Consider the following 21112-nt stretch of genomic DNA (forward strand, 5'->3'; position numbering starts at 1 on the left):
TGAATCCTATAACTCTAGCTTACTGAGAAAACTGCTCTGAAATCTACATTTAGCTTAACTCATCTTTACTATTCTTCTAGTTACACAGATTTAAAAAAATAATGCTTAGAAAGTTTTGACCTGCCTAAGATGGTGTAGGGCTTGGAGCCTGTTGGTCAGAAAGCAGAGTTCATGTTCTCCTATATGATCTAGGCATTAGAAACAGAAAACATAGCATTTGCCTACTGGTCCTGGTTTTAAAATTTACATTCAGGCACCCCTGAAAATATTTTAGGAAGGCTTGTCCCATTGAAAACCCTGGAAGAAGAGCCTCTGTTCTTGCCAGCTAGCTTTTGGCATTCCAGGGACTACCTGGCCAAGATTAATCAATGGCTTTTAGAAGGCTGTCAGGACTGGGTAGAGCATGGAGAGAAGACAGTTTTAGGAACCCTTCTGCCCATCCCATTTCCTAGTGGCCTCAGCTGCTGCCTCCTCACCTCAAAGTCAGAGTGAGGAGTTGGAAAGGAAGTAAGTAAACTGTCAGGAAGCGGATGAAGGGTGCAGGGCACATATGGGCAGAAAACAGTAGGTCAAGTAGGCTGGGATTCTATGGGAAGTTCTCATCCTCTGACTTCTACCTCTCTCAGCCAAGCCAAACCCTACAGTGATATATATTTTTTTAGTTGTGTTTAAGTAACATCCAATTAACAGCCAATTTGTGTTGCTTATCATTTTATGGACCTTTCTATTTGCTTTTGTCCTTTATAGTGTACCATATAAATTTATCTTCAAGCCTTTGAGCCCCAGCACATGAGGGGAAAAGTAGTCTACTCTGAATCAGAAAGAATGGGTTCTTAGGACTGTCATTTAAAAATGGTTTGACTTTCTTTTTTTTAGATTGTCTTCCCATCTATAAAGTGAAGATAATAATATTATCCACCCTCTGACCACACACTGTATTGGATAATGATGCAAAAATTGTTTAGCAAGATATACATTAGTTTCTGAAGGAAGAAGACTTTCAAATATTCTCTAGCTACTACTTGAGTGGCCTAAAGGTATTAGTTTACATTAATATATATTTTTTTAATTCTGTTCGGGGGCTGGTTGCTAAGATAAGATTTCTGTTTTCAAGGAAAGCCTATACATTATAGAAACCACAACTCTAATGTAAGTTGACTAATTGAACCACTGCAGACATGTCCTATCATCAAGCAATACTAGAAAAAACAGTGGTTGGTTCTGCTGAAATCATGAACATTCCTGTTTGTCAACCATGCCAATGTAATTGGAACACAGTGGATGGGAGGGGAATAGATAATGAATTGAGGTGGGAAATGTGGGCAGGAGTTTCATCTTGTGGGACTTTGTGTAGCTCACAGAAGGAAACTGGACATTGTCCAAGTGCAGTGGGACACTAGGTAGATAAAGCAAATAGATCTTTTTCCAGGTCAGAGTGTGAGATAGGGGAGAGTTTGGAGGAAATGGGGCCTCTTCCATGTGAGAAGTCTTTCCAGGTGGACAAAGATAATATATCTACCCTCAGCTGCTTGATGATACTGACCTCCTACTTTACTGCTACTTCCTCCCCAGGGAGAATGTGGTACACAAGAGCAAGAAGAGACCTGAGTGCATCTACTCACAACCTCTATACCAGGGTCTTTTCTCCTTCCCCCTCTGACCCCTGGGACCTGTTTTGACTTGCTTCCCATCCAAGGGGAGACAAAAAAGACTGAACAGAGTTGAAGGACAAAACCGAAAAGTACTTCCAGCAACTATTCCTAGTTGTGAAGGTAAATGAAAAATTCTCTGTGGTAGTGAATAAATGCCCCCCACAAAGATGTCCATGTCTTCATCCCTACAACTTGTGAATGTGTTCCCTTATCTGGCAAAAGAGACTTTGGAGATATGATTAAATTAAGGGCCTGGCGAGGAAGAGATTATCTGAATAACCCCTAAATGTAACCATAACGGCACTTATGAGAGGGCAGCAAGAAGGTCAGAGGAGCAAGCAGGAGATGTTGTGGACTGAAGCAGGAGGTTAAAGTGAGGTACAGAAGGAATGCAGCTGGAAAAGGCAGAAAAATGGATTCTCATTCTCCAACCTCCAGAAGAAACCGACTCTATCCACACTTTAACTCAGTGAAACTGATTTCAGACTTCTCGCTTCTAAAACTCTAAGGGAATAAATTGGTATTGTTAAGTCATTAAATTTGTTTAATTTGTTACAGCATCCATAAGAAATTAATATATTCCTTTGATAGGCTTTTCCTCAAACTTTCCAATGGCTAGACCTTACACTCATCTATTAGGTTTCCAGTATTTTGGGAGCCTGATCATGGGTAATGAAGCCTGCTAGAACTGGTTCTAGTCTTGGGTCAGCCATGTCTGCTTGAGTAGCCTTAGGTCAGTTATTTACCTTCACTCCCCTCAACTGTAAAGTAGGTAAGGTAATAATGCCTACCTTGCAGGTCAGTTGTAAGGCTTAGAGACAGCGTGGCAAGAAACATAACATGGTCATCACCATAACTGGCCCTTACACATGAAATAGAAAACACTCCCACCTTCATAATGCTTTCTTCTCAGAGAACATGAGCCTGTTTATGGGAGAGGAAGGGACCCTAGCTTTGGTCCCTAAATCTGAGCTACTTTTGTGGTGCTAAGAGCTCTGGCAGCTGGACATGTCCAGAAGGAAACTTCCAGTGAAAACGCTATTTGTGAAACTAAATAAAAGAAGACAGACATTCTCTGAGTGTCACCTGAAGAACTGCCTTAAAGTAAGCTCCATGTCCAGGAACATGTCATCTGTCAGAAAAACAAATACCATATAAGGAGTTGCATTAACCAGACATGGCAGGCAGGCACCCAACACACCTTTTCCGCCATATGACTCATCACCAGGAGGGAGCTCAACCAGAAACAAAGACAGATTGTTTTGTAGTACCTAGCCTAAGGCTTCAGAAAGGAGAATACCCCTTTTTTCCTCACCCCATTTCTCCATGGACAACCTAGCTAATCTCTCCTAAAGCCAGTACAAATTTTTCCTTCTACCTTCAAAATGCAACTTCCCTATGGGCCTATTGTTTGTTTGGAAAATCTAATGCTACAATCTGGAATCTTGGATTTGGGGATGTCCTTGGAGTCCATAGACTTGCATAATGTCATACATAAGTAAATTGTGCCCTATCATGCGATTCATCAAAAGTTACATAGATGGGCAGTAACTGATTAAGGGCTAGCTCTGAGCTCTGCTAAATCTGCCTTTTGCTCATGCCCTGCAGCATATGAGCAGTGACTTTGGACCCTATAGGCATCAATGCTAAAATGCAGTGGTATTTAGTTGATCAGATTAGCCAGCTGTCTCCTAGCAGAGAGCAGGTCCAAAGAGCTGAATCTAATTTTTGAAGCTGAGAATAGGTTTGAGAGAGGTGCAAGCTGCAAGGAACTTCACCAAAGCCAACTTCTCCACTTTCCCCAAGGCTTGCCCTGAGCTTGTTGGTTGAACTCCTTTTGCCCCTATTCTCAGGCCATTTTTTCTATTCTATTCTATTCTATTCTATTCTATTCTATTCTATTCTATTCTTTCTATTCCATTCCATTCCATTCCATTCCATTCCATTCCATTCCATTCCATTCCATTCCATTCTAAACCAGCTGTATTCTAGAGCTTCCAAAGAAACAGTCCTAGAATCTAGACTTTCCAAAATTTTTAGAGGAATAAAGAGTGTGAGGTGCCATCTAGTCCCACTAAATTGCTGCTCAAAAATAAGCAAATTGAGTCTCCAAAGAAGTTAAGTGACTTGTCAGTGGGAGTTCTATCCAATAGAACTTTTAGCAACGTAAGAAATATTCTCTTTACTCTGTCCATTATGGAAAACACTAACCTCATGTGGCTATTGAGCACCTAAATGTGGCTCATGCTACTGAGGAAGTAAATTTTTAATTTTATCTAATTTTAATTAATTTAGATCTAAATAGTCAATGTGGCCAGTGACTACCATTTTGGACAACATAGATCTAAGGTCACAGAACTGGGACGTAGCATTAGGTCACTTTGATTTTAAATTCTTTTCTTTTTTCATTACTCCCCATACAGAACTTTAGGTCGAGAGAAACTTTTTATGTGGAGCAAGAGCCTTATAATGCCAGGTCCCTGGGTAGAACTTCCAAGTGAGCAGTAGTGGCTGCAGGTGGGATGTCACTAGTGGGAAGAAAAGATGTATCTTATATTATTAGGATATATGGACTTTGCCAGGTGGGAAGGGTTAGAGAAGTTCATTCATTCTTTCTTTCTTCAAGGAAATATTGAGCGTCCATTATGTATCAGGTGAGCACTAGCCAGTGGGGACAACACTGATTATTTGACATGTCCTCTGTTTAAGTTTCCTAAAGATGAATGATGAAAAGTGCCACATGAGTTCAGAGGTGAGAGAAACATTTGTTGCTGATGAAAGTCCCCAGCTTCCTCTGGCAAACACTCCATGTCATGCTGCCTATATAACTTCACTGGGTCAGTACTGATGAAGGCTGTGCTCACTCAGGCTTTGTGTCTAACCTCTTAGGTAAACAGTGTATTTTCTTCTAGATCTAGACTGGCTTATTTCCATAAATTCATCTCAGGATGAATTTAGTAGTAAAATCATGGTTGGAGAAATGATCACATGGGCTTTTTAGGGTTTAGGGTTTAGTTTAGTTTAGGATTAGAAGTCCAAGCTCTATAGAGAATAAGCCACAGCATTACTCTGACATCCGTATAATGTAAACTTGTTCCATCCTTTCTTGTGTGACAATAAGTTCTCTATAGACTATTTTGAGGATGGTTATTGTTTACAGTTCTTATTAAGGACTCTCAACATGCCTCTGTGTGTGTGTGTGTGTGTGTGTATGCACATGTGTATTAGAGGAGTGATGATATTTAAGTCATTGCTTTTTTTAATGCTCAAAAATGTAAATATAGTCCCAAAGAGACACAGGTATTCAAATAACTAGTATTCACACGAAATGTGGCATAGAAGGTAGCCGTGCCAGTCAGGAGGTGGAGGTAATCACCTTTGCTGTACAGAATCAGGAAAAATAATTGTTATTGACAAGGTAGGCTTAGAAGTGCCTCTTGAAATAGTCTGTCAGGAGAAGATGGAGGAGGGCATTTTAGATGAAGAAAATGAGAAAAGCAAAGAATTAGAGGTGGGAGAATTTGGAGAGGGAATGAGAAATAGAAATGGGAAGCTACACTGTCTAATAAGAACAAGGAAACTGCAGATAGGGTAGTAATAGCCAGTGAGAAAGGGAACCCGGGGCCTGATTGTCAGGCTAAAGAGTTTGGACTTCATCGCAGTCAGTGGGGAGCCACTGAAAGTTTTTGAGATTTGGAGTCATACAGTGAAGGTGAGTTCATGTTGATTAATCCAGTTACAGAATGATGAATCATGATGTGGAGAAGCTGTTGCTGGGAATCAGTTCAGTGGTGATTTCTATAGTATGGGGGATAGGTGATGTGGATCTGAACAGGAGCGGTGGCAGAGGTAAATAGGTAGCTATTGTGCTGCCCTTTATCTAATTGGATGGAGGTAGAGTATGGAAATTAGAAATGATGCTGAGCTTTCTGGCCTAAATGACCCAAGAGGTGGAGACGGCATGAGGAGAAATAAGGAAGTCAGGAGAAAAGGTAATTTAGGGGAAAAGCTGACCACCCTGATAGAAATGTCCAGCACAACAAAATGGAGACACTGAGAGCTGGATGTCAGCCACTAGGGAGTAGTGGGATAGAGATGTGTCTCTCAGAGCTGAAGAGGAAGTTGTTCATGAATGAACCAAGTTCCTGAGAAGAGTGGGGGCTGAGGGTAAATCTTAAGAAATGGCAAAAGAGACAGATGAAGGGAAGGAATTTCAAGGGAAGGAATTTCAAGGGAAGAACAGAAGAATAAAACACCTCAGAGCCAAGGGAGGAGAAGTGATACAGAGTGGGCTAGTCAATAAGTCTATATATTCAGCTTCTGTTGCTAGATCTTATTTGATAAACAAGAAAGATATGTTCCTTACCCTCATGGAATTCACCATCTCCTGGAAAAAACAAATGGAGCAAGTGAATAAATAAACTAATCAGTAACTTCAAATAATACCATTGATGAAGAAGATAAGGTGGATGCTGTGATAGAGGATATTAAGAGTCCATGACTTGTCCTTTTAGAGGGATTAGGGAAGACCTCTTTTACCAGGTGTCATTTCAGCTGATTATGAGCAGCAAGAAGAACTTGGCTGTATGAAAAGGGTGGAGTAAGCCTCCTGGCAGAGGGAAGAAGAGCCCGAAAGGCTGGAAGTGCTGGCGTAGCCAGGGAGACTGAAGACTAGAGACTGAGGAGGAAAAGCATGTGAGATAAAACTAGAAGTGTAGGCAGGGCCCAGATGCTGCTGTAGGCTCTCAAAATGAAATTTGGATTTCATTTTGCAAAGGTCAACAGCATGAAACTGAAAACAGAGCTTAAAGAGAGTATGGATAGAAAATAGATAATGGGAGTCAGCCAAAAGGATAGGATTGGTGATCTTCAAGGGAATAGAGGTGAGGATGGCAGCTTAAGTTAGTCTACAGTATTGGGGGATTTGAAATATCCAGACACCCTTCTTGGAGAACATTGGTGGTAATAGGAGGCTAAAGATAGGATATTCTCAAGGATGACAGTCAAGACCATGCTCATCCCAAACACATAGTCATGCTGAGAGTCACAAACAAAGGCTTGTTTTCATCACTGTAGCAGAAGTCATAAAGGAGAAATGGAACACCTGGCCCCTGTTCAAAGCTGTTCCTGAAGTCCACCAGGAAGGTATAGTAGACAGCTAGCATTACTGTTGGATGTGAACACTAGAGCATAAGTCACAAGCGGGACCAGCTCAATTTCTGGTGGAGTGGCTGGCCTTTGCACCTTGTAGCTGATGGCAAGGCCCTCAGGTTTTAGAGATAGATTAGGAAAGTCCCAGGCCTGGTTAGCCAGCTAGGGAACAGACTGTGAGATCCTAACTATCACTTCACACAGTGTGCTTGACTCATGGGTGTTGACAATTGCAGTGTCATTTTAATTATACTAGGCAGTATTTCATAATAACCTCTGTCAACTGATATTTTGTAAAAGGCTATGAAATTTTAATAGTTGGCTGCTTCAAGAGAATTCTTAGCTTTTAAACCCTAGCTGAAAAAATGGAGTGAGATCTGGGTTATAATTAGAAGGGTTGAGAAGTGGCTGGGAATACCATAAATGCCAAATTAAAAAGAAACTCACCAACATGCAAGACCTGTTCAGGAAGAAGCATTGAGTCAACCCCATATCTTTATTTCCTGGGACAAAGGGCAGGAATCTGACTTCTAGTTGCAAAGGCCTCCTGAGGAGGAGGAATAACTAAAATTTGCCTTCCTTGCCTTTCCTTCAAGGCCTAGGTTTATGTGTCATGGTCTTTGAGAGGAAATCCAAGGAGTAATCAGTGGCAAAGAGAAATGGAAGGCCCAGCAGCAGCACATGCTGGCCCACCTGGAACGGTGTTTGTCAAAACTCCTCTGCATCACCATCTTCACCTTTTAATAGCCTATGCCTTGGCCTCATTCCTAAACCAAACACATGAGAATCTTTACTGTAAGGTCCAGGCTTCAGAATTAAAAACAAAAAAATCTTCTATGGTAGCCTGAATAATGCCTGCCAACCCCTAAAAGATATCTACATATTAATCCCTGGAGCCTGTGAATGTAATTTTATTATTTTATTTTTTATTTAAATTCCAGTTAGTTAAATCCAGCATAATATTAATTTCCAGTGCATAATGTAGTGATACAATACTTCATAAAACACCTGGTGCTCATCACAAAGGTGCCCTCCTTAATTAACCCATTTCCTACCCACCCTCGTTCTGGTAACTCTGTTCTCTACAGTTAAGAATCTGTTTCTTGGTTTGCCTCTTTCTCTTTTTTCCCATTTGCTCATTTGTTTTGTTTCTTAAATTCCATATATGAGTGAAATAATATGGGATTTGTCTTTCTCTGATTTATTTCACATAGCATAATACTCTCTAGCTTCATCAGTGCTGTTGCAAATAGCAAGATTCCATTTTTTTACTGCTGAGTAATATTCCATTGTATATATGTACCATATCTTCTTGATGCATTCATTGGTCGATGGACACTTGGGCTATTTCTGTAATTTGGCTATTGTAGACACTGCTGCTATAAACATTTGGGATTCATATGTCCCTTTGAAGTAGTGTTTTAGTATGCTCTTGGTGAATACTTAGTGTAATTGCTGGATTGTAGGGTAGCTCTGTTTTTAACTATTTGAGGAACCTCTGTACGTTTCCAGTAGTTGCACCAGTTTGCATTCCCACCAACAGTGTAAGAGGGTTCCCCTTTCTCAACATCCTTGCCAACACCTGTTGTTTCTTGTATTGTTGATTTTAGCCTGACAGGTGTGAGGTGTATCTCATTGTAGTTTTGATTTGTATTTCCCTGATGGTGAATGATGCTGAGCATCTTTTCATGTGTCTGGTGGCCATTTGTATGTCTTCTTTGGAGAAATGTCTGTGTCTTCTGCCCATTTTTTAGTTGGATTATTCGTTTTTTGGGTATTGGGTTTTCTAAGTTCTTTGTATTTCGGATACTAGCCCTTTACTGGATATGTCATTTGCAGATATCTTCTCCCATTCTGTAGGCTGCCTTTTAGTTTGTTGATTATTTCCCTCACTATGCATAAACTTTTTATTTTGATGAAATCCCAATAGTTTATTTTTGCTTTTGTTTCCTTTGCCTCAGGAGACATATGTAGAAAGAAATTGCTATGGCCATTGTCATAGTGGTTACACCTGTGTACTCCTCTAGGATTTTTGTGGTTTCGTGCTCACATTTTAGGTGGTCTTTCATCCATTTTTAATTTATTGTTGTGTGTGGTATAAGAAAGTGGTCCCATTTCTTTTCTATGTTCTTTTGTATGTAGCTGTCTGGTTTTCCTAACATCATTTGGCAAAGAGACTTTTTCCCATTGAATATTCTTTACTGCTTTGTTGAAGATTAATTGATCATATAGCTATGGGTTCATTTCTGGGTTTTCTATTCTGTTCTATTGAACTTGGTGTCAGGACCATATTGTTTTGGTCACTACAGCTTTGTAATGTAACTTGAAGTCTGGAAATGTGAGGCCTCCAGCTTTGCTTTTCTTTTTCAAAGTTGCTTTTGACTATTCAGGGGTCTTTTGTAGTTCCATACAAATTTTAGGATTGTTTGAAAAATGCTGTTGGTATTTTGATAGGGATTGCATTAAGTGTGTAGATGGCTTTGAACAGTATAGACATTTTAACGATATTTATTCTTTAAATCCATGAGCATGGAATGTCTTTCCATTTCTATGTGTCATCTTCAAATTCTTTCACCATTATTTTATAGTTTTCAGAGTACAGATAGATCTTTCACCTCTTTGGTTAGGTTTATTACTAAGTATCTTATTATTTTTGGTGCAATTATAAATGGAATTGATTCCTCAGCTTCTCTTTTTGTGCTTCCCTACTGGTGTACAGAAATGCAACAGAGTCCTATATATTGCTTTTATATCCTGCAGCTTTACTGAATTCATGTATTAGGTCTAGCAATTTCTTGGTGGAGTCTTTTGGAGATTTTTATATACAGTATCATGTCATTTACAAAAAATGGAAGTTTTACTTTTCCTTGCCAACTTCGATGCCTTTTATTTATTTTTGTTGTCTAATTGCTGAGGTTAGGACTTCCAGTACTATGTTAAATAACAGTGGTGAGTGTGGACATCTCAAGTTTGTTCCTGAATGTGGAGGAAAAGCTCTCAGTTTTCCCCCATTGAAGATGCTATTAGCTGTAGTTTTTTCATGTATAGCCTTTATTCTTGTAGGTGTGTTCTTTTTATCTCTACTTTGTTGAGAGTTTCTCTTGTAATATTTTATTTAAATTTAGTTTGCTAACATATAGTATAACACCCAGTGCTCATCCCACCAAGGCCCTCCTTAGTGCCCATCACCTAGTTACCCCAGCCCCCCACCCCACTTTCCTCCCCTTCTGCAACCCTTTGTTTGTTTCCCAGAGTTAGGAGTCTCTCATGGTTTGTCTTCCTCTCGAATTTTTCCCCACTCAGTTTCCCTCCTTTCCCTTATAGTCCCTTTCACTATTTCTTATATTCCACATATGAGAGTTTTTATCATGAATAGATGTTGCACTTTGTCAGTGCTTTTTCTGCATCTATTGACATGATCGTGTGGTGATTCTCCTTTCTTTTATTAATGTGGTATATCACATTGATTGATTTGTGAATTTTGAACCCCCTTGTAGCCCAGGAATAAATCCCATCTGATCATGCTGAATGATTTTTTTTTAACGTACTGTTGGATCCAATTTGCTAATATCTTATTGTGAATTTTTGCATCCATGTCCATCAGGGATATTGGCCGATAGTTCTCTTTATTTAGTGGAGTCTTCATTTAGTTTTGATATCAGGGTAAAGCTGGCCTCAGGATAAGTTCAGAAGTTTTCTTTCCTTTCCTGTTTTTGGAATAGTTTGAGAGGAGTAGGTATGTATGTGAATGTTATTTTATATGGCAAAAGAGACTTTGCACATGTGATTGGGAATCTTGAGATGAGATTATCCTGGATTATTTGATATAATTACAAAATTCCTTAAAAGAGGAAGCGTCAGAAGCAGAGAGAATGACATAAAAACAGAGACTGAAAATGGTAGAAAGGGCCACAAGCCAAAGAACATATAGGCAGCCTCTTGAGGTTGGAATAAGGCAAGGAGGCAGATTTTTTCCTTTCCAGCCAAACAGACATGTTCATTTGACCCAGTGAAAGTGATTTTGGATCTGACTTTTTAGATTGTAAAAGAATAAATTTGTGTTGTTGTCAGCCAGCAAGTTTGTGGTAGTTTGTTGCAGCAGTCATGGGAAGCTAATATAGTCTCTGTAAGTGATGTACTAATCAGCCAAAGTGAAGAATCAGTGATGGAGTAGTACATTGGTGCTCAAAGTTTGTTGAGGACCAGCAACATCTGCATCACCAGGGAATTTTTTTGGAAATGTAGGCTTTCACAACCACCCGAGACCTGCTGCAACAAAATTTGCATTTTACCAAGATTCCCAGATGATTTGAATGCACATTGAAGTTTGAGATGTGTCAAATTTTAAAACAATGGTTTTTCCATCCTGGTTTACTTTAGAATCTCCTAGGGAACTTAAAAACTGCAGATCTCAAGCGAGGGCATGCTGTTTTGGGAAGTGCCGAGGTGATTTTCATGTGAAGCCAGGTAACAACTAGTGATTGAAGACAAAAATGTTTTCAGATTGAATGACCAGGAGAGGCTATTAAAAATTGAAGATTCCTGAACTCCATCCTAGAGTTTCTGATTAGTAAGTATGAATGGGGATCAGGAGAATGCATTTTAACGAGTGTCTAAGAGAACTCTAATAATAGGAGTGACCATTTTGCCACCAAAGTGGCATCCCCTTTTCTGCCGGGACCCATGTAGCTCTTGTGTGATAGAGACTACCTTTTCCCTCTGCCCTATCCAGCGTTTCTTTGTTGTTTTAAGAGTTCCTTTACTTACCCTAAGAAGAAAAACTATATTAAAGGCCCTTGGGAACCTTATCCAGAGAAGGTGGCTGGGTAGCAGACAGGAAGTACTCCTCCAGAAAGTAGGATCATTGTCAATTAGATTATTCATCTCAGGTCCTTAGAAATAGGTGTAGTGGTGCCAGAAGACCTGAACCGGTTATGCAGCCAGAAGCAAGGAGGCAGCTGGAGATGGAGATTATATGAGCAGACCCTGCCTTACTCAGCTCTGTTAAGGCTTCTCGAGTCTGATATACCAGTTCCCTTTGTGGCAGTATGCCCCAGTATCTGTCCCCTAAGCATTACTCTCTCCATGTGTATCCACTCATTTTCTATCAAGTATTATTTTATTTTTGATATGAATTCTGAGGGCAGCACCTTTACCTGAAAAGGTTAGCTTTAATGCTGATAATGTTGTGCATCGTGGAAAAAAATCTTTCAAATCACATTGTTCCCAAATGCAGCTTTCTCTTATCTAACAAGATAGCTTCACATTTGTTTTCTAAATACTTACTGTTTTTGTAGTTGTATTATTGTATTTGAACCCTAGTTCTACCATAAGTTGAATATCATTGTGTAAATCATCTAACCTCCCTGAGACTATTTCTTCAAGTAGGAATAGTTCTACTTACTTCAAGTGCTGGTGTGAAAATAGAGATAATGTACCTAAAACACATAACCTGTTACCCCAGTAAGTTGTAGATATTATTATTAATGTAGATAATTTTATCTGGGAATGAGATCCAGTAAGATAAACTAGAGGAAGATTTAGATCCTGGAGCAATTTTTGAAGTGGTTGAGGTGAAGGGAGATCTTTCTTTCATGTTAATTTTCGAAAGGCTGCGTATACAATCAGAAATTTTATCTGAAACTTGAAAACAAGTGAAAGAGAATACCAGGGATTCTTTCAGAGTTGGGCTTGGCTTTCTATTATTTGGGCTGTTTTACAACTTTAGAGAAGGAGATGCTAACTAGTAGGCTTTTATCTGCTAGAGATACAAATAACTTCTAATAGAACAAATAACCTAAAATCTTACAGTTAATGGCTCTGTTGGACATTGACCAGTTTTTTTTAATCTATCCAGCAATCTTATCCTAACATTACTTATAAATACATAGCTTCTCAAATGTTCTTTGAGTGATCTTAATTTGCTGAAATATTTGACACACATTAATTTTGTATTTGCCTGAGACTCATGATTTTGCCTTTTTGAAAATTACTGTTTTGAAAGTGTCTGTTTATGTGCAGTTTGTGCAAAGCTTGACCTCTTGGGAATATCAGTTGAAGAAGGGGTTTTATCTGGGGTTTTATGTTACAGGTCTGTTTTTCCTATTGGAGCATGCACAGGCAAAGAAGAAAAGGAGATCCATTAGAGATAAGAGTATTTGTGCATTGATTGTAGTTATAATTTTATTTCTCATTCTCTTTGACTTCTGGAGTATTTTATTCCTGTTGCAACAATACTGTGTATATAATAGCTAGATATTTATGTGTCTGCTTCCTCCACTAAATGGTGAATTCTTTGAGAAAAGTGATTGTGTCACATGCATCTTTGTATTTCCAGGGCATAGAACAGAATTTGGCATTAAGAAGCAAATAAACATCTAATTTAAATGAACAAAGCTCTCTAGGTCCTTGCTACTCTAAATGTTGTTGTAGACCAGGAAACTGGGCATCAGCTGTGAGTAGTCATAATGCAGAATCTCAAGTTCCCTTCCAGACCCAATGAATAAGAATCAATATTTCAATACAATCTCTAGGTGATTATGTGCATTGTTCCAGGCTATTGTCAGTTTTAGAGCAGTGGCTCTGCTATTAATGATGAATGAGATTCAAGTGAAGGAAGTTGAGGTAACTGCCCCCAACTTCCAGCAGTTTGGTAATGGAACCAAAATTGAAATCACTGCCTCAAGAGTATTATTCTTGAAATTAAAGTGGGCCAGATTGTGCTCTCACAGTAGGATTCCAGTTGGATCAATAAAATGTATGGCTTTTGTATGGCAGAGCCATTAAGCTTTGTTTGGCAGGAAGCGTATTTCATTCTTTGAGAAAAAATACTAGCGAAGACCTTTTTGCCCTTCTCAGTTCTAGCTTTGGGTTCTCAAGCCTTTATTTGAAAGGAGGCTCAATTTCTGTTGGCTATAAGCCCAAAGCAACTAGAAGCTCAGGTTATCCTTTTGTGGAATCATGATGCTTAATCACACAAATTAAATCTCTGCTTGTCACATTCAGAGCTTAAAATGTCAGGGATATCTGTCCAGTATCCTTAATAAGAGAGCCAAAGACAAAGGAAGAAAGACAAACTTTTGGGAGAGTCTTAGGTACAAATCTTTAAAAAGAGAGATAGTTGTTGCTTGGCTGAAATATACGATATCTTGCAGATAACAATCTAGACTTAAAGAGCAGGGATCTTCCAAAAGATTTGCAAAGAGATTTAACTTCAATTTCCTATCAGAAACTAATGATTTTTCTTTTTGTCTGAGCCATGCTCCAATTGTTCCCAATAAGTCCACAAGCCTAACTGTAAAAGAATGAGGATTTTATTTACTCTTCAGACAAAGAAATTAAATAATTCAGCAACTTGATAGAATCAGCAGAGCAGAGTCTCGTAGCTAGAGGAAGCCCTCTGGATCATCTCATCCAGGGTCTGCAGTCCAAATGCTTTCAAGAGCCGGGCAAGTGAAGCAAATGTGAAAAGGCAGTCAGCTGGACCATGTTAGGGGTGGTTAAGCTGTGGGAACTGGAAAGTGCATACTTAGAAAAGTCACTCACATTTCTAAAATAATGTTGGCCAAATAAAACATATCTGTGAACCTAAGTCAGTCTACTTATTTATATTTCAGAAACCTGATATCCAGAAAAGCTAAATTTTCTGCCTAAGATCACATAACTATAACTTAAGCATTGAAACAAATACTTCGACTGTGATGGCCCCTCCTGTTTACCCATGGAGGGACTTTTAAATTATATTTGTATACACAACTCTCTTTGCATGTGTATTAAACCAAAGAGGCTCAATTCTAATAATTGGTTATTTGGAAAACACTTAGTTGCTAACAACAGGCAGAAAGCAATAGCTCTAAACCACATGAGGTACCAGAGTGAGAGTAAAACAAACTATACCAGCAGTCTTTTCTATTCATCTGGCACGTGTTTTTTACAAGGCTATAAATAATTGTATTTACACATCCGGGATAAAATAGTAATAAAAATCTATATGTTTTAAGAAAAAGATTGATGGACTTATAATTTAATTAGCCAATTATTTAGAAAAAGACTGCAAATTCTTCTGAGGAGGTGACATTCACTGGCTGGAGCTTGGTCAGCTTGATCTGCCCTAATCAAGGCCAGAGTGTATTACCAGACCTGCCTCAAACCTGAGTCTAGAGAATGTACAAGGATCACTTTCTAGCTTCCTGGTCAGTTATGTCTAGAGGCCCTCCTGGAGCCAGCTTTCTCAGACACATGACTGTTCTTCTGAGAGGCAGCAACAAAGCCTATCAGAGTGAACCCTTTGGAGTTGGCCTCACACAGTACCACATTCATTCACCACATTCATTCCATAGACACAAGAGTTCTCTGTTTTAGCATTGCTATGTGTGTATACAATATAACCATATTGTGTGTATATTGTATGCCACATTCCCTGTGGCTGGTACTTTCTGTGCATTTTTTTTTCATTTAATCCTCACCACAAATAAAATAGTAGTGCAATTGACACCCCCATTTTACAGATGAGGACAATGAAGTTTGAAGAGTTCAAGTAATTTATGTGTTCAATTTGGAATTTGAACCCAGACTTGTTTCCCTCCACAGCCCAGGCTTTTAGGCACTGTGTTATCTGGTCTGGACCAAGCACCCAAAGACGAACTTGCCTTCCATGGTTTCTGTTTGTCTTTTTCCTTGCCTCTATGCTTTCTATGTGGCCTTTACTCATGTATGAATCATAACAGCAGTCTTCAGCCAGGGCTTTGAGTTCCAAATGTGGAGGCGGCCTTGGTTCTGATTATGGAGAGGTTAGGTATGTTTATCTACCAAGGACCTAGTGTTTTTTTAAAAATAAGAATTTTTGGAGCTCCACTGGGGGAGCCAGTAGAAATAGGTGTTTTTGCATGACTGGTGTCCAAAAAGCAAATTTTCAAGAAGCAAATCCCATTGTTCTACTGACTTCTGTTATAAAATCAGAAGCACATTCCCACAGGCTGGAACGGAAAAGGCCAGTTCTTGATTCATTGGGTTGAAAACATTTGGCAAGAACTGTCGAGACCTGGCCTGGAGAGGGCATAGCTCAGAAAGTTACACAGTCCTCTCTTGACCTTGGAATCTGTATTGTAAGGTGAGCCCCCTTTCCTTCTCTTTCCTTTTCCATTGCCTTTCATCAAATTTGTAAGGGTCTCTGATGATAGTAGCTCTTGGCACTGATTCCTATGATTTCATTTATACTAGAGCAAGGACTGCAATATTACACCTAAATGTGGGTATAATTGTCCAATGCAAGTATATTTTATTGGGAAAAGTTTAGATTCCATACTTAATGCCTTGTTTTATGAATTCCGTAATCTTAAACACCTATATATCAAATTGGCTTAAAATATATCTTTGAAACAGGTGGAGAATTTTTAATAATGAGTTAGAATTTTTCATTTCATTCATTGCATTCAAATGCCATTTTCCTTAATGCAAGTTTTTTGGGATTAACTCTAAGCATGTTTTGGGGTCCCACAATTCAATAATAATGTCAATAGCAAACATCCAAAGATTTGGGATTTCTTTTTTTTTTTTTTTTTATGGAGGGTATTTGTCATTTCTTCTTTTTTTTTAATTTTTTTAAATTTTTATTTATTTATGATAGTCACACACAGAGAGAGAGAGAGAGAGGCAGAGACACAGGCAGAGGGAGAAGCAGGCTCCATGCACCGGAAGCCCAACGTGGGATTTGATCCCGGGTCTCCAGGACCGTGCCCTGGGCCAAAGGCAGGCGCCAAACCGCTGTGCCACCCAGGGATCCCCTGGGATTTCTTTTCCTTAGTCTGTCACATCCTCATAATTTCATTTGAACACTCCCACTCTCTCCTCCATTTCACCTCGCAGGACAGACAATTATGTATTTTTTTTAAAGGTAGGAGGTAGAGATTTTGTCCTTGCCTGTTCTACCTATAATACCAGTCATTATAATGGAGGAACTATAAAGGGCTGAATCTCTCTGTTGTGCCAGCGGTCTATAGCATAAAATTGAGAGGAATGCTGTATGGTGTACAAGGCACAAAGCTGAAAGACCAAGCTTTGAGTCCTGCCTCTCACTACTTAGTCGTCTCTGGGCATTAGTGTCCCCATCTGGAAAGTTAGGATGGTAGTGCCGGCTTAGAGGGTGACTGTGTACATTAGAAACTGTTGGCACACAGCAGCTCTTCGTGATTACTAATTTTTTTAGATGTTAAGCAGATAATAGGGATAATTCTCAAAGTTGAGGTTAAGGCAAAACATGAGGAGACATATTAGTGAGTATATTTGAGCCCCTCAGAGCATTTTTGTACCCTTTCTCTCTGATTATTGTCATGTTTCTAGGGGAAAGTGGGCCTGGTTCCTTTTTTCTATTTCACCCTACTCATGAGAGATTCATGCGGTGAGCTGGCTGAAGGCCTTATATGATGGCGAAATAAAAAGGCTGAAGGGAATTTCCTTTAAATGGTGATGCATTATCAAATGCCAGAAGAAATATGTTCACACTCTCTAGTGCACACACATAGACTCTCACAGCAATGCACATGACTTAGGATCATTTTAACATTCAATATACTTGTTAAAAGCAGAAGGAAGTTTTTGTTCCTGTTGCCAGGCTCTGAAGAGTCAGCATTCTGACCCCTGAACCCCCTCATAAGCACTTGATTCTGAGGACCACAGGAAGCTGTGGAATTGGCCAGATGCAAGAGAAAGCCCTTCACATGCCAGAGCAGGAGCCATCCAGGGCTGCTGAGCATGGCCTTGCCTCATCTCAGAGTTGGCATGACCTCTTATAGGGAGGACAAGTGGTAGTTACCAACACAGAGTGGGTGGGGTGTTGTAACCCAATGCCAGGAGTTTCTAAAACCCAAACAGTTGTCAAATAAGAATGACAAGCACCACAAAATGCAGCTGCCTCACCTTCCACCCACATCTAGCATTGGTACCATGTCACAGCAGAGCTCCTTGGCAGAAGCAGCCAGAAGCTGCTCTTTGCCTTGGGCACTTCAGGCAGCAGAACACTGTTTTTCTTTCTCTCTTTTAGTGACTGGATGCTCCTCTGGGTGAACCACAACAACAGACGGAGCTGAGTAAAACAAACTAAAATTAGGATAGACATCTTTACAGCTGAAGGCAATATAACCACAGTCCATGGAGGAAATAGGATAAAGAAGGAAATTTCTCTCCTGGTCTCTGTTGCATCTCCCCCAAAAAAGGACTGATGCTATTTGGTTTATGTATTGGTGAATACACATCTAATTAACCCCTTCTGTGCCTTTTTAGTCTCACAATCATAGTGATTTGAAAGATAAATTATACCTTATTTATGGACATAAAGCATGGAGTTTATCTTTTGCTGGTTGGTGGGGGGATAGAAATAAGGTGAAAGTAGGCAGAATTTGGGACTAGGAGGTAAGACAACTTATTAGGTGAATAGTAACCAAATCAAAATCATACCCAAATAAGTTCCTTTATAATGGTGTTATCGTATGCCTCCAAGCAGGGGCCGGTGTGATAGTGGAGATGGTGGATCCTCAGCAGGGGGATCCAGCTGGTCATTGGGCAAATGGCAGAATTGTGCTTTCAGGGGATCCCCTGAGTTTGGAGCAGGACATTAGCCAGTGGCTGGGGCTTGAGGGAAAAGGATCTCCTTTGGAATGAAGAATATTGACAGGAATGAGGCTGGGGTCAGAGCAAAGGACCAAGGCACACTTCAAGTATGTAAAATAGGCAAGCATAACTTGTAGGAAAAGACTGTAGTTTAATGGACATGGGCATCCAGAGGGCTTAGTCCAAGGGGAGGCTGCAGTGTTCATGTCAGGTAGTTACCTATGTTACTCATTTAATATTCACAGTAGTCTTAGGAAATGGGTTTTACATCCATAAAAGAGGCAAGGCAGCCAAGGCTCAGAATTTAAATGATCTACCCAAGATTGTAGAGCCAGGAAGTGGTAGAGCCAGGATATAGTCCTGATCAATCTACATCAAAGTCTGTGTTCTTTTCTCTATACCTTGCTGCTCAGAAGGTAAGCAGTTGTTCAGGCCAGTAAGTTGGGGAAGGGCATAGCTACAAAGTAACCAGAGATCAAGGTGTCTTTTGGATGGCGCAAGTCATTAGATATGTCTATGATAGAAGAAGCATGTGGGAGAGTGCTATGAGATTAGACTGGAAGGGCAAGCAGAGGTAGGACATTAAGGGCCTTGGAAACTGCATTAAAGAGTTTGGACTCTAACCGGTAGGCAATGGGAAGAAGTAGAAGAGTGATAGCACCCAAAATGTATTTTTAGGAGGATCATTTTGGCAGCAGCATAGTGGCTGGATTCTCAAGGAGTAATAGAAGTGGGGGGGAACAGGAGACCCCTTAAGAGGCTAGTCTAGAAAATAAGTCTTTCAAAATGTAAGGGCAGGAGCATATCAGTCCCCTGCCTTAAGTCATTAGATTCCCTACTACCTTCTGGAATGAGTAAGAAGCTCTTTGAGAAATACTTTTCATGATTGTCCTTGCTACCTTTCCAGCCATCTCCCCACTCCATGCTTCCAGCTCACTCAGTTCACATTATTTCTTGAATATTTGCTGTTTTCTTTGCTATAGTGGCTTCCTCAAGCTTGAAAAACTTATTCTCAAGCTTTAATTTCTAGTTCATATGTGATCCCAAATGGGAAGTCTTCCCATTTTACCTTGCAGAGCTTGATTTTCCCTCCTTACACCACTTCTTAAACCATTAAACATTTGGTAAAATGGACTTCATCTAGTTTTATAATGTTCCCCTCTTGTATGTTTCTGAACTCTCTCTCTCTTTTTTAAAGATTTTATTTTTTTATATGAAAGAGAGATTGAGCATGAATGGGGGTGGGGCAGACAGGGAGGGATAAGCAGACTCTCTGCTGAATGGGAGAGCCCAAGCAGGGGTCCATTCCAGGACTCTGGGATCATGACCTGAGCTAAAATCAGATGTTTAACTGAAAGAGTCACCAAGGCACCTTGTTTCTGAGCTTCTTGAAGGTGGTTATTATGTCTAGTTCATCTTTGGTTCCCATCATTTTGCTTGATACATATAAAACATCATTCATAACCAGCATCCTCCTCCCAACATTTATAGAACTGGGGGAGAAAGTATAATCGGAGTCCTCAGGCTCATAGCTCCCTCAGCCTAGAACCACAGGAATTTTTCACATATGTGTATGTGGATAATCCATCCCCTGCAGACAACCTCCACCTATTTCCCTACTCCACTAGAGGCAGGTATATCTTGGCCATCTTCAAGCTTTAAGATGTGTACTCCAGTGATGCAGTATACTCTTGGGAGGGTAGATCTATGGAATAATCCTTCATAAGTAGGCTTGGGTCATTTGGATAGGGAATCTACAGGCCTGGGTACAGAAACTTGGCCTAGAATTAGGGTGTGTGGGCCCATGGCAGCAATGTCTCCTTGGCCCTGGGTACTTCTAGACATGGGATTAGGGATGTGACCAGAGAAAGGACAAAGCAGAGGCCTTTGAAGTGTGTAGTCTAGGTGATTCAGCTTCCAGGTAGGTACTATTCATCATTCTGTGAAATATATGAGATAGTAAAAGTATGAAATAAAATAGTAAAATAGGAAAAGTAGGGATATTTTTAAGAATTCACTATTTACAAAAAAGAAACCACTGATGAGCAGTGGGTGGTATGGGTTAGAAAGAAGAGTAGAGGATCATCATAGGCTCTGTTGGTGGGAAGAATGATGTTGTGGTATCAGCTCAGAAAGAAGGAACTTCTGTGAGAGGGAATCAGTGTTAGATAAGGCAATAAATAAATGGGGAAACACTCAATAGTTAGAAATATAGGATTTAGAGCCCAAGACAGAAGTAGAGTTTGGGAATATGGATTTGGGAGTCATCAGCACATAGGTGGTAGATGGAACTGTAGATATGGCCAACTTGCCCTAAGAGTGTAGACTGAGAAGAGGCTTCACTCACTGACAAAGGTCCATGAAGAAGACTGAAAAGGAATAGCCAAAGAGAGACATGGAAGTCCAGGGCAAAAAGAATCATGAATGCTATTGTAGCCAGGCAACAGTTTCAAAGGAGGATGGAGAAAGTCACACTGCCAACAGCCAAGTCAAGTATGGGAAGGCTAAAGAGTGACCATGGGGTTTTAAAAAATAGGATGTCACTGATGACCTCAGTAAAAATATATTTTAGAGAAGAAATGATGGATGAAGGCACACTGTGTTATACTTAGAAAGCAAAGTGGAGGCAATGTCAATTTAGTTCTACAAGAAATTTGGACGTAGGAAAAAAAACAGCCCTAACTTGAGGATGACACAGAATTTAG

The 21112-nt window shown here is 39.8% G+C and overlaps 1 protein-coding gene across 1 annotated transcript in view; it reads left to right on the forward strand.

The window, feature by feature from the left end:
- Window positions 1–21112, forward strand: part of ANKRD55 (ankyrin repeat domain 55) — a 409242-nt gene that overhangs the window by 49115 nt on the left and 339015 nt on the right. Inside the window, exons 2-3 of the mRNA XM_055332857.1 lie at window positions 877–1037; window positions 1573–1772. The gene's annotated coding sequence lies outside the window, so the exon portion shown is untranslated. The remainder of the gene's footprint in view (window positions 1–876; window positions 1038–1572; window positions 1773–21112) is intronic.

This window comes from Nyctereutes procyonoides, unplaced genomic scaffold (assembly GCF_905146905.1).
Source record: "Nyctereutes procyonoides isolate TBG_1078 unplaced genomic scaffold, NYPRO_anot_genome, whole genome shotgun sequence".
NCBI classification, from domain to species: domain Eukaryota; kingdom Metazoa; phylum Chordata; class Mammalia; order Carnivora; family Canidae; genus Nyctereutes; species Nyctereutes procyonoides.